Here is a 12,389-nt window from a genome sequence, read left to right as displayed (position 1 = left end):
GAACGCGCACATCACACAGTAGTTTCTGAGAGTGATTCTGTCTAGTATTGAAACGAGGATATTTCCTTTACTACAATTGGCCTCAAATCGCTTGAAATCTCCACTTGTAAAATCCACAAAAAGAGTGTTTCAAATCTGCTCTGTCTAAAGAAAGGTTCAACTCTGTGAGTTGAATACACACAACACAAAGAAGTTACTGAGAATTCATGTGTCTAGCTGTAGATGAAGAAATCCCGTTTCGAACGAAGGCGTCAAAGAGGTCTAAATATCCCCTTGCAGACTTAACAAACAGAGTGTTTCCAAACTGCTCTATGAAAAGAAAGGTTAAACTCTGTGAGTGGAACGCACACAACACAAAGTAGTTTCTGAGAATGATTCTGTCTAGTTTTTATACAAAGATATTTCCCTTTCTAAGATTGGCCTGAAATCGCTTGAAATCTCCACTTGCAAATTCCACAAAAACAGTGTTCGCAAACTGCTCTGTCTAAAGGAAGGTTCAACTCTGTGAGTTGGATAGACACAACACAGAGAAGTTACTGGGAATTCATCTGTCTAGGATTATACTGAGAAATCCCGTTTCCAACGAAGGCCTCAAAGTGGTCCAAATATCCTCTTGCAAACTTAACAAACAGAGTGTTTCCAAACTGCTCTATGAAAAGAAAGGTGAAACTCTGTGAGTTGAACGCACACATCACACAGTAGTTTCTGAGAATGATTCTGTCTAGTTTTTAAACGAGGATATTTCCTTTACTACAATTGGCCTCAAATCGCTTGAAATCTCCACTTGTAAAATCCACAAAAAGAGTGTTTCAAATCTGCTCTGTCTAAAGAAAGGTTCAACTCTGTGAGTTGAATACACACAACACAAAGAAGTTACTGAGAATTCATGTGTCTAGCTGTAGATGAAGAAATCCCGTTTCCAACGAAGGCGTCAAAGAGGTCTAAATATCCCCTTGCAGACTTAACAAACAGAGTGTTTCCAAACTGCTCTATGAAAAGAAAGGTTGAACTCTGTGAGTGGAACGCACATAACACAAAGTAGTTTCTGAGAATGATTCTGTCTATTTTTTATACAAAGATATTTCCCTTTCTAAGATTGGCCTGAAATCGCTTGAAATCTCCACTTGCAAATTCCACAAAAAGAGTGTTTGCAAACTGCTCTGTCTAAAGGAAGGTTCAACTCTGGCAGTTGAACAGACACAACACAAAGAAGTTACTGGGAATTCATCTGTCTAGCATTATCCTGAGAAATCCCGTTTCCAACGAAGGCCTCAAAGTGGTCCAAATATCCTCTTGCAAACTTAATAAACAGAGTGTTTCCAAACTGCTCTATGAAAAGAAAGGTGAAACTCTGTGAGTTGAACACACACATCACACAGTAGTTTCTGAGAATGATTCTGTCTAGTTTTGAAACGAGGATATTTCCTTTACTACAATTGGCCTCAAATCGCTTGAAATCTCCACTTGTAAAATCCACAAAAAGAGTGTTTCAAATCTGCTCTGTCTAAAGAAAGGTTCAACTCTGTGAGTTGAATACACACAACACAAAGAAGTTACTGAGAATTCATGTGTCTAGCTGTAGATGAAGAAATCCCGTTTCCAACGAAGGCGTCAAAGAGGTCTAAATATCCCCTTGCAGACTTAACAAACAGAGTGTTGCCAAACTGCTCTATGAAAAGAAAGGTTGAACTCTGTGAGTGGAACGCACACAACACAAAGTAGTTTCTGAGAATGATTCTGTCTAGTTTTTATACAAAGATATTTCCCTTTCTAAGATTGGCCTTAAATCGCTTGAAATCTCCACTTGCAAATTCCACAAAAAGAGTGTTTGCAAACTGCTCTGTCTAAAGGAAGGTTCAACTCTGTGAGTTGAATAGACACAACACAAAGAAGTTACTGGGAATTCATCTGTCTAGCCTTATCCTGAGAAATCCCGTTTCCAACGAAGGCCTCAAAGTGGTCCAAATATCCTCTTGCAAACTTAACAAACAGAGTGTTTCCAAACTACTCTATGAAAAGAAAGGTGAAACTCTGTGAGTTAAACGCACACATCACAAAGTAGTTTCTGAGAATGATTTTGTCTACTTTTTAAACGAGGATACTTCCTTTACTACAATTGGCCTCAAATCGCTTGAAATCTCTACTTGTAAAATCCACAAAAAGAGTGTTTCAAATCTGCTCTGCTGAAGAAAGGTTCAACTCTGTGAGTTGAATACACACAACACAAAGAAGTTACTGAGAATTCATGTGTCTAGCTGTAGATGAAGAAATCCCGTTTCCAACGAAGGCGTCAAAGAGGTCTAAATATCCCCTTGCAGACTTAACAAACAGAGTGTTTCCAAACTGCTCTATGAAAAGAAAGGTTAAACTCTGTGAGTGGAACGCACACAACACAAAGTAGTTTCTGAGAATGATTCTGTCTAGTTTTTATACAAAGATATTTCCCTTTCTAAGATTGGCCTGAAATCGCTTGAAATCTCCACTTGCAAATTCCACAAAAACAGTGTTTGCAAACTGCTCTGTCTAAAGGAAGGTTCAACTCTGTGAGTTGAATAGACACAACACAAAGAAGTTACTGGGAATTCATCTGTCTAGCATTATACTGAGAAATCCCGTTTCCAACGAAGGCCTCAAAGTGGTCCAAATATCCTCTTGCAAACTTAACAAACAGAGTGTTTCCAAACTGCTCTATGAAAAGAAAGGTGAAACTCTGTGAGTTGAACGCACACATCACACAGTAGTTTCTGAGAATGATTCTGTCTAGTTTTGAAACGAGGATATTTCCTTTACTACAATTGGCCTCAAATCGCTTGAAATCTCCACTTGTAAAATCCACAAAAAGAGTGTTTCAAATCTGCTCTGTCTAAAGAAAGGTTCAACTCTGTGAGTTGAATACACACAACACAAAGAAGTTACTGAGAATTCATGTGTCTAGCTGTAGATGAAGAAATCCCGTTTCCAACGAAGGCGTCAAAGAGGTCTAAATATCCCCTTGCAGACGTAACAAACAGAGTGTTTCCAAACTGCTCTATGAAAAGAAAGGTTAAACTCTGTGAGTGGAACGCACACAACACAAAGTAGTTTCTGAGAATGATTCTGTCTAGTTTTTATACAAAGATATTTCCCTTTCTAAGATTGGCCTGAAATCGCTTGAAATCTCCACTTGCAAATTCCACAAAAAGAGTGTTTGCAAACTGCTCTGACTAAAGGAAGGTTCAACTCTGGCAGTTGAACAGACACAACACAAAGAAGTTACTGGGAATTCATCTGTCTAGCATTATCCTGAGAAATCCCGTTTCCAACGAAGGCCTCAAAGTGGTCCAAATATCCTCTTGCAAACTTAAGAAACAGAGTGTTTCCAAACTGCTCTATGAAAAGAAAGGTGAAACTCTGTGAGTTGAACACACACATCACACAGTAGTTTCTGAGAATGATTCTGTCTAGTTTTGAAACGAGGATATTTCCTTTACTACAATTGGCCTCAAATCGCTTGAAATCTCCACTTGTAAAATCCACAAAAAGAGTGTTTCAAATCTGCTCTGTCTAAAGAAAGGTTCAACTCTGTGAGTTGAATACACACAACACAAAGAAGTTACTGAGAATTCATGTGTCTAGCTGTAGATGAAGAAATCCCGTTTCCAACGAAGGCGTCAAAGAGGTCTAAATATCCCCTTGCAGACTTAACAAACAGAGTGTTGCCAAACTGCTCTATGAAAAGAAAGGTTGAACTCTGTGAGTGGAACGCACACAACACAAAGTAGTTTCTGAGAATGATTCTGTCTAGTTTTTATACAAAGATATTTCCCTTTCTAAGATTGGCCTGAAATCGCTTGAAATCTCCACTTGCAAATTCCACAAAAAGAGTGTTTGCAAACTGCTCTGTCTAAAGGAAGGTTCAACTCTGTGAGTTGAATAGACACAACACAAAGAAGTTACTGGGAATTCATCTGTCTAGCCTTATCCTGAGAAATCCCGTTTCCAACGAAGGCCTCAAAGTGGTCCAAATATCCTCTTGCAAACTTAACAAACAGAGTGTTTCCAAACTACTCTATGAAAAGAAAGGTGAAACTCTGTGAGTTAAACGCACACATCACAAAGTAGTTTCTGAGAATGATTTTGTCTACTTTTTAAACGAGGATACTTCCTTTACTACAATTGGCCTCAAATCGCTTGAAATCTCTACTTGTAAAATCCACAAAAAGAGTGTTTCAAATCTGCTCTGCTGAAGAAAGGTTCAACTCTGTGAGTTGAATACACACAACACAAAGAAGTTACTGAGAATTCATGTGTCTAGCTGTAGATGAAGAAATCCCGTTTCCAACGAAGGCGTCAAAGAGGTCTAAATATCCCCTTGCAGACTTAACAAACAGAGTGTTTCCAAACTGCTCTATGAAAAGAAAGGTTAAACTCTGTGAGTGGAACGCACACAACACAAAGTAGTTTCTGAGAATGATTCTGTCTAGTTTTTATACAAAGATATTTCCCTTTCTAAGATTGGCCTGAAATCGCTTGAAATCTCCACTTGCAAATTCCACAAAAACAGTGTTTGCAAACTGCTCTGTCTAAAGGAAGGTTCAACTCTGTGAGTTGAATAGACACAACACAAAGAAGTTACTGGGAATTCATCTGTCTAGCATTATACTGAGAAATCCCGTTTCCAACGAAGGCCTCAAAGTGGTCCAAATATCCTCTTGCAAACTTAACAAACAGAGTGTTTCCAAACTGCTCTATGAAAAGAAAGGTGAAACTCTGTGAGTTGAACGCACACATCACACAGTAGTTTCTGAGAATGATTCTGTCTAGTTTTGAAACGAGGATATTTCCTTTACTACAATTGGCCTCAAATCGCTTGAAATCTCCACTTGTAAAATCCACAAAAAGAGTGTTTCAAGTCTGCTCTGTCTAAAGAAGGGTTCAACTCTGTGAGTTGAATACACACAACACAAAGAAGTTACTGAGAATTCATGTGTCTAGCTGTAGATGAAGAAATCCCGTTTCCAACGAAGGCGTCAAAGAGGTCTAAATATCCCCTTGCAGACGTAACAAACAGAGTGTTTCCAAACTGCTCTATGAAAAGAAAGGTTGAACTCTGTGAGTGGAACGCACACAACACAAAGTAGTTTCTGAGAATGGTTCTGTCTAGTTTTTATACAAAGATATTTCCCTTTCTAAGATTGGCCTGAAATCGCTTGAAATCTCCACTTGCAAATTCCACAAAAAGAGTGTTTGCAAACTACTCTGTCTAAAGGAAGGTTCAACTCTGGCAGTTGAACAGACACAACACAAAGAAGTTACTGGGAATTCATCTGTCTAGCATTATCCTGAGAAATCCCGTTTCCAACGAAGGCCTCAAAGTGGTCCAAATATCCTCTTGCAAACTTAACAAACAGAGTGTTTCCCAACTGCTCTATGAAAAGAAAGGTGAAACTCTGTGAGTTGAACACACACATCACACAGTAGTTTCTGAGAATGATTCTGTCTAGTTTTTAAACGAGGATATTTCCTTTACTACAATTGGCCTCAAATCGCTTGAAATCTCCACTTGTAAAATCCACAAAAAGAGTGTTTCAAATCTGCTCTGTCTAAAGAAAGGTTCAACTCTGTGAGTTGAATACACACAACACAAAGAAGTTACTGAGAATTCATGTGTCTAGCTGTATATGAAGAAATCCCGTTTCCAACGAAGGCGTCAAAGAGGTCTAAATATCCCCTTGCAGACTTAACAAACAGAGTGTTTCCAAACTGCTCTATGAAAAGAAAGGTTAAACTCTGTGAGTGGAACGCACACAACACAAAGTAGTTTCTGAGAATGATTCTGTCTAGTTTTTATACAAAGATAGTTCCCTTTCTAAGATTGGCCGGAAATCGCTTGAAATCTCCACTTGCAAATTCCACAAAAAGAGTGTTTGCAAACTGCTCTGTCTAAAGGAAGGTTCAACTCTGGGAGTTGAATAGACACAACACAAAGAAGTTACTGGGAATTCATCTGTCTAGCATTATACTGAGAAATCCCGTTTCCAACGAAGGCCTCAAAGTGGTCCAAATATCCTCTTGCAAACTTAACAAACAGAGTGTTTCCCAACTGCTCTATGAAAAGAAAGGTGAAACTCTGTGAGTTGAACACACACATCACACAGTAGTTTCTGAGAATGATTCTGTCTAGTTTTGAAACGAGGATATTTCCTTTACTACAATTGGCCTCAAATCGCTTGAAATCTCCACTTGTAAAATCCACAAAAAGAGTGTTTCAAATCTGCTCTGTCTAAAGAAAGGTTCAACTCTGTGAGTTGAATACACACAACACAAAGAAGTTACTGAGAATTCATGTGTCTAGCTGTAGATGAAGAAATCCCGTTTCCAACGAAGGCGTCAAAGAGGTCTAAATATCCCCTTGCAGACTTAACAAACAGTGTGTTGCCAAACTGCTCTATGAAAAGAAAGGTTGAACTCTGTGAGTGGAACGCACACAACACAAAGTAGTTTCTGAGAATGATTCTGTCTAGTTTTTATACAAAGATATTTCCCTTTCTAAGATTGGCCTGAAATCGCTTGAAATCTCCACTTGCAAATTCCACAAAAAGAGTGTTTGCAAACTGCTCTGTCTAAAGGAAGGTTCAACTCTGTGAGTTGAATAGACACAACACAAAGAAGTTACTGGGAATTCATCTGTCTAGCCTTATCCTGAGAAATCCCGTTTCCAACGAAGGCCTCAAAGTGGTCCAAATATCCTCTTGCAAACTTAACAAACAGAGTGTTTCCAAACTACTCTATGAAAAGAAAGGTGAAACTCTGTGAGTTAAACGCACACATCACAAAGTAGTTTCTGAGAATGATTTTGTCTACTTTTTAAACGAGGATACTTCCTTTACTACAATTGGCCTCAAATCGCTTGAAATCTCCACTTGTAAAATCCACAAAAAGAGTGTTTCAAATCTGCTCTGCTGAAGAAAGGTTCAACTCTGTGAGTTGAATACACACAACACAAAGAAGTTACTGAGAATTCATGTGTCTAGCTGTAGATGAAGAAATCCCGTTTCCAACGAAGGCGTCAAAGAGGTCTAAATATCCCCTTGCAGACTTAACAAACAGAGTGTTTCCAAACTGCTCTATGAAAAGCAAGGTTAAACTCTGTGAGTGGAACGCACACAACACAAAGTAGTTTCTGAGAATGATTCTGTCTAGTTTTTATACAAAGATATTTCCCTTTCTAAGATTGGCCTGAAATCGCTTGAAATCTCCACTTGCACATTCCACAAAAACAGTGTTTGCAAACTGCTCTGTCTAAAGGAAGGTTCAACTCTGTGAGTTGAATAGACACAACACAAAGAAGTTACTGGGAATTCATCTGTCTAGCATTATACTGAGAAATCCCGTTTCCAACGAAGGCCTCAAAGTGGTCCAAATATCCTCTTGCAAACTTAACAAACAGAGTGTTTCCAAACTGCTCTATGAAAAGAAAGGTGAAACTCTGTGAGTTGAACGCACACATCACACAGTAGTTTCTGAGAATGATTCTGTCTAGTTTTTAAACGAGGATATTTCCTTTACTACAATTGGCCTCAAATCGCTTGAAATCTCCACTTGTAAAATCCACAAAAAGAGTGTTTCAAATCTGCTCTGTCTAAAGAAAGGTTCAACTCTGTGAGTTGAATACACACAACACAAAGAAGTTACTGAGAATTCATGTGTCTAGCTGTAGATGAAGAAATCCCGTTTCCAACGAAGGCGTCAAAGAGGTCTAAATATCCCCTTGCAGACGTAACAAACAGAGTGTTTCCAAACTGCTCTATGAAAAGAAAGGTTGAACTCTGTGAGTGGAACGCACACAACACAAAGTAGTTTCTGAGAATGATTCTGTCTAGTTTTTATACAAAGATATTTCCCTTTCTAAGATTGGCCTGAAATCGCTTGAAATCTCCACTTGCAAATTCCACAAAAAGAGTGTTTGCAAACTGCTCTGTCTAAAGGAAGGTTCAACTCTGGCAGTTGAACAGACACAACACAAAGAAGTTACTGGGAATTCATCTGTCTAGCATTATCCTGAGAAATCCCGTTTCCAACGAAGGCCTCTAAGTGGTCCAAATATCCTCTTGCAAACTTAACAAACAGAGTGTTTCCCAACTGCTCTATGAAAAGAAAGGTGAAACTCTGTGAGTTGAACACACACATCACACAGTAGTTTCTGAGAATGATTCTGTCTAGTTTTGAAACGAGGATATTTCCTTTACTACAATTGGCCTCAAATCGCTTGAAATCTCCACTTGTAAAATCCACAAAAAGAGTGTTTCAAATCTGCTCTGTCTAAAGAAAGGTTCAACTCTGTGAGTTGAATACACACAACACAAAGAAGTTACTGAGAATTCATGTGTCTAGCTGTATATGAAGAAATCCCGTTTCCAACGAAGGCGTCAAAGAGGTCTAAATATCCCCTTGCAGACTTAACAAACAGAGTGTTTCCAAACTGCTCTATGAAAAGAAAGGTTAAACTCTGTGAGTGGAACGCACACAACACAAAGTAGTTTCTGAGAATGATTCTGTCTAGTTTTTATACAAAGATAGTTCCCTTTCTAAGATTGGCCGGAAATCGCTTGAAATCTCCACTTGCAAATTCCACAAAAAGAGTGTTTGCAAACTGCTCTGTCTAAAGGAAGGTTCAACTCTGGGAGTTGAATAGACACAACACAAAGAAGTTACTGGGAATTCATCTGTCTAGCATTATACTGAGAAATCCCGTTTCCAACGAAGGCCTCAAAGTGGTCCAAATATCCTCTTGCAAACTTAAGAAACAGAGTGTTTCCCAACTGCTCTATGAAAAGAAAGGTGAAACTCTGTGAGTTGAACACACACATCACACAGTAGTTTCTGAGAATGATTCTGTCTAGTTTTGAAACGAGGATATTTCCTTTACTACAATTGGCCTCAAATCGCTTGAAATCTCCATTTGTAAAATCCACAAAAAGAGTGTTTCAAATCTGCTCTGTCTAAAGAAAGGTTCAACTCTGTGAGTTGAATACACACAACACAAAGAAGTTACTGAGAATTCATGTGTCTAGCTGTAGATGAAGAAATCCCGTTTCCAACGAAGGCGTCAAAGAGGTCTAAATATCCCCTTGCAGACTTAACAAACAGAGTGTTGCCAAACTGCTCTATGAAAAGAAAGGTTGAACTCTGTGAGTGGAACGCACACAACACAAAGTAGTTTCTGAGAATGATTCTGTCTAGTTTTTATACAAAGATATTTCCCTTTCTAAGATTGGCCTGAAATCGCTTGAAATCTCCACTTGCAAATTCCACAAAAAGAGTGTTTGCAAACTGCTCTGTCTAAAGGAAGGTTCAACTCTGTGAGTTGAATAGACACAACACAAAGAAGTTACTGGGAATTCATCTGTCTAGCCTTATCCTGAGAAATCCCGTTTCCAACGAAGGCCTCAAAGTGGTCCAAATATCCTCTTGCAAACTTAACAAACAGAGTGTTTCCAAACTACTCTATGAAAAGAAAGGTGAAACTCTGTGAGTTAAACGCACACATCACAAAGTAGTTTCTGAGAATGATTTTGTCTACTTTTTAAACGAGGATACTTCCTTTACTACAATTGGCCTCAAATCGCTTGAAATCTCTACTTGTAAAATCCACAAAAAGAGTGTTTCAAATCTGCTCTGCTGAAGAAAGGTTCAACTCTGTGAGTTGAATACACACAACACAAAGAAGTTACTGAGAATTCATGTGTCTAGCTGTAGATGAAGAAATCCCGTTTCCAACGAAGGCGTCAAAGAGGTCTAAATATCCCCTTGCAGACGTAACAAACAGAGTGTTTCCAAACTGCTCTATGAAAAGAAAGGTTGAACTCTGTGAGTGGAACGCACACAACACAAAGTAGTTTCTGAGAATGGTTCTGTCTAGTTTTTATACAAAGATATTTCCCTTTCTAAGATTGGCCTGAAATCGCTTGAAATCTCCACTTGCAAATTCCACAAAAAGAGTGTTTGCAAACTGCTCTGTCTAAAGGAAGGTTCAACTCTGGCAGTTGAACAGACACAACACAAAGAAGTTACTGGGAATTCATCTGTCTAGCATTATCCTGAGAAATCCCGTTTCCAACGAAGGCCTCTAAGTGGTCCAAATATCCTCTTGCAAACTTAACAAACAGAGTGTTTCCCAACTGCTCTATGAAAAGAAAGGTGAAACTCTGTGAGTTGAACACACACATCACACAGTAGTTTCTGAGAATGATTCTGTCTAGTTTTGAAACGAGGATATTTCCTTTACTACAATTGGCCTCAAATCGCTTGAAATCTCCACTTGTAAAATCCACAAAAAGAGTGTTTCAAATCTGCTCTGTCTAAAGAAAGGTTCAACTCTGTGAGTTGAATACACACAACACAAAGAAGTTACTGAGAATTCATGTGTCTAGCTGTATATGAAGAAATCCCGTTTCCAACGAAGGCGTCAAAGAGGTCTAAATATCCCCTTGCAGACTTAACAAACAGAGTGTTTCCAAACTGCTCTATGAAAAGAAAGGTTAAACTCTGTGAGTGGAACGCACACAACACAAAGTAGTTTCTGAGAATGCTTCTGTCTAGTTTTTATACAAAGATAGTTCCCTTTCTAAGATTGGCCGGAAATCGCTTGAAATCTCCACTTGCAAATTCCACAAAAAGAGTGTTTGCAAACTGCTCTGTCTAAAGGAAGGTTCAACTCTGGGAGTTGAATAGACACAACACAAAGAAGTTACTGGGAATTCATCTGTCTAGCATTATACTGAGAAATCCCGTTTCCAACGAAGGCCTCAAAGTGGTCCAAATATCCTCTTGCAAACTTAAGAAACAGAGTGTTTCCCAACTGCTCTATGAAAAGAAAGGTGAAACTCTGTGAGTTGAACACACACATCACACAGTAGTTTCTGAGAATGATTCTGTCTAGTTTTGAAACGAGGATATTTCCTTTACTACAATTGGCCTCAAATCGCTTGAAATCTCCATTTGTAAAATCCACAAAAAGAGTGTTTCAAATCTGCTCTGTCTAAAGAAAGGTTCAACTCTGTGAGTTGAATACACACAACACAAAGAAGTTACTGAGAATTCATGTGTCTAGCTGTAGATGAAGAAATCCCGTTTCCAACGAAGGCGTCAAAGAGGTCTAAATATCCCCTTGCAGACTTAACAAACAGAGTGTTTCCAAACTGCTCTATGAAAAGCAAGGTTAAACTCTGTGAGTGGAACGCACACAACACAAAGTAGTTTCTGAGAATGATTCTGTCTAGTTTTTATACAAAGATATTTCCCTTTCTAAGATTGGCCTGAAATCGCTTGAAATCTCCACTTGCACATTCCACAAAAACAGTGTTTGCAAACTGCTCTGTCTAAAGGAAGGTTCAACTCTGTGAGTTGAATAGACACAACACAAAGAAGTTACTGGGAATTCATCTGTCTAGCATTATACTGAGAAATCCCGTTTCCAACGAAGGCCTCAAAGTGGTCCAAATATCCTCTTGCAAACTTAACAAACAGAGTGTTTCCAAACTGCTCTATGAAAAGAAAGGTGAAACTCTGTGAGTTGAACGCACACATCACACAGTAGTTTCTGAGAATGATTCTGTCTAGTTTTTAAACGAGGATATATCCTTTACTACAATTGGCCTCAAATCGCTTGAAATCTCCACTTGTAAAATCCACAAAAAGAGTGTTTCAAATCTGCTCTGTCTAAAGAAAGGTTCAACTCTGTGAGTTGAATACACACAACACAAAGAAGTTACTGAGAATTCATGTGTGTAGCTGTAGATGAAGAAATCCCGTTTCCAAAGAAGGCGTCAAAGAGGTCTAAATATCCCCTTGCAGACGTAACAAACAGAGTGTTTCCAAACTGCTCTATGAAAAGAAAGGTTGAACTCTGTGAGTGGAACGCACACAACACAAAGTAGTTTCTGAGAATGGTTCTGTCTAGTTTTTATACAAAGATATTTCCCTTTCTAAGATTGGCCTGAAATCGCTTGAAATCTCCACTTGCAAATTCCACAAAAAGAGTGTTTGCAAACTGCTCTCTCTAAAGGAAGGTTCAACTCTGGCAGTTGAACAGACACAACACAAAGAAGTTACTGGGAATTCATCTGTCTAGCATTATCCTGAGAAATCCCGTTTCCAACGAAGGCCTCAAAGTGGTCCAAATATCCTCTTGCAAACTTAACAAACAGAGTGTTTCCCAACTGCTCTATGAAAAGAAAGGTGAAACTCTGTGAGTTGAACACACACATCACACAGTAGTTTCTGAGAATGATTCTGTCTAGTTTTTAAACGAGGATATTTCCTTTACTACAATTGGCCTCAAATCGCTTGAAATCTCCACTTGTAAAATCCACAAAAAGAGTGTTTCAAATCTGCTCTGTCTAAAGAAA

This window comes from Pan troglodytes, chromosome 20 (genome assembly GCF_028858775.2).
Source record: "Pan troglodytes isolate AG18354 chromosome 20, NHGRI_mPanTro3-v2.0_pri, whole genome shotgun sequence".
NCBI classification, from domain to species: domain Eukaryota; kingdom Metazoa; phylum Chordata; class Mammalia; order Primates; family Hominidae; genus Pan; species Pan troglodytes.
This window is presented reverse-complemented; position numbering follows the sequence as displayed.